Source organism: Antechinus flavipes, chromosome 1 (genome assembly GCF_016432865.1).
Source record: "Antechinus flavipes isolate AdamAnt ecotype Samford, QLD, Australia chromosome 1, AdamAnt_v2, whole genome shotgun sequence".
Classification (NCBI taxonomy): domain Eukaryota; kingdom Metazoa; phylum Chordata; class Mammalia; order Dasyuromorphia; family Dasyuridae; genus Antechinus; species Antechinus flavipes.
This window is the reverse complement of record NC_067398.1, coordinates 713,542,910-713,545,073: the sequence shown is the minus strand read 5'-3', so window position 1 is coordinate 713,545,073 and position 2,164 is coordinate 713,542,910.

The window sequence follows — 2,164 nt, the reverse complement described above, 5'->3', positions numbered from 1 at the left end:
TTTTATTGTTGTTCACTTGCATTTTGTTTTCTTTCTCATTTTCTTTCTCTCTTTGATCTGATTTTTCTTGTGCAGCAAGAGAATTGTACAATATGTATACATATATTGGATTTAACATATATTTTAACATGTTTAACATATATTGGAGTGCTTGTGATCTGGGGGAGGGGGTGGAACTTGCAACACAAGGTTTTTCAAGGGGCAATGTTGAAAAATTATCCATGGGTCTATTTTGAAAATAAAAAGCTTTAATTTAAAAAAAAAGGAAAAAAAGATTCATAGGATTCTTCATTATGGATGGAGAGAGAGGAGAGGGTCTTGAGTCAGTCTTCTGGCCTCTCTTTGTGTCTAAAAGAAGCAATCCATTATTAATCTCCTGAGTTCCCTTGCAAAAGGTTTGCTTGAAGAGGGTTTGTCAAGAGCTTTTCTTCATAACAGTTAAGCTATTTGGGATGTTTAAAAAGTGTACGAGACATAATTTCTGGGAAGGTTAGTCATTTTTTTAAAATAATAATCATGTGACATTCTCAAATGTCAAAGACCCGTCATAGTGGTGGACTTACAATTGATATATTCTTTTTTTTTCCTGAGGCAATTGGGGGTAAATGACTTGCCCAGGGTCACACTGCTAGGAAGTGTTAAGCAGCAAGCAATGGCTTGGCTGAACCCACAGGGACTGAGGCATTTAGGCCTCCCTGTTCTGTACTGTACAACTACTACAATTTGAAGACCAGGTTCAGTCCTGGGGAAGCCTGATTTTTAATTAGAGAGATAAAGCTCCATATTTTCACACTCATAGACTTGTTAACAATACCCCTCTCAACATTCCACAGATAAAGCTGTGACTTATTTCTAGAACACTTTGGTCTTTACATCTTGTTGAACCCCAGCCAGAGCAGGACCTTATGAACTTCCCAGGTCTGCAGGACTTACTATTACCATTCTTGCATCATCTACTGGCACAGCAGCAGCTGGTGGTATAGGGAGCCAAAGATAGATTGGATACAGATTCATATCTACATTAAGGGCCGAGTAATGAACCAGGCCTGATGGGAATTCTCAAGCACGTCACAAAAGGGAATAAAGGACTTCCCAAAACTAGGAGCTGTGAGTTACCGCGTGTGCTCTCTAAGATGGAGTCCACTCTCTCCTGGATTCTGAATTATGAGAATGTGTGTCACAGACTTCTGGCGGGACACTTCATACCAACTATACTATTGATTCCTTTTTCAAAACTATTTAAATTTGGCTGGTAAATGATTTTTAATGATGATCATAGTGAGAAGCATACCCATGGGATCTCCCAAATACATAGACAATTTTTTTTTTAACTCCCAAGGGCTCTAAATGGTAATTCTGCTCTGGAGACCTGACAGATCTGAGCAAGTGAGAATTGGGAAAAGTGCGTTATAGCATCTCTGCACTGTACTGTCCAACCATACCTTGCACTTATCTGTTGATATTATGGGCCGCTCTATAGCTAATCCTCTTGTCTGTGGCCATCATCTCCAAAGCAGAAGCTTTGTTTATCTTTAGCCTCTGTCATTCCAAGGATTTCTTCCCTGCTGCCACTCAGCTCTGCCCTTGGATCTCCAGACCTTTCAAAACTGCAAGATCTGTGACCGATCTTTCTCAGGTTACTTACTGGGCTAAGATCAGGGGGAAAAACACAGGATAAAGAAAGTCAAGACCCTTAAGGGGGGGGGAAAAACCTGACCACTGATACTTTTCTTCCATTGGAAATTCAAAGTGGAGAACATATTGCTTATCATATGTGAGAGCCATAACCAGGAACTAAAAGCGGTTTCTTATTTTTAATAAATGTAGCAACCTTGGGCCATAGCACTGGAGAATGGAAGAACTAAAAGACTGTTTAGTATTTTCCTCATTATCCTAAAATGTCAAGTCCTTGGAAGGCTGGGCCATCACTTGGCCGGAAGCCACTATCAAGTTTGTCATTCCTGGAAGACTTAGGTGATGAGTCACCGTGTGTCCTCAAAAGTTTCTAGGAAGCTCTGGATGCTTCTTGGGATGGCTCCTTTAGGTCCATATGGCTTTACTAAGAAAAGAAAGGCAAAACCTCTGCTAGCCCAAAGCGTTAACTCAAGGCTAAGGTTTACCTCTGGGAAATTCATTCATCCTCCTTCCATTTGGTCCCATCGCA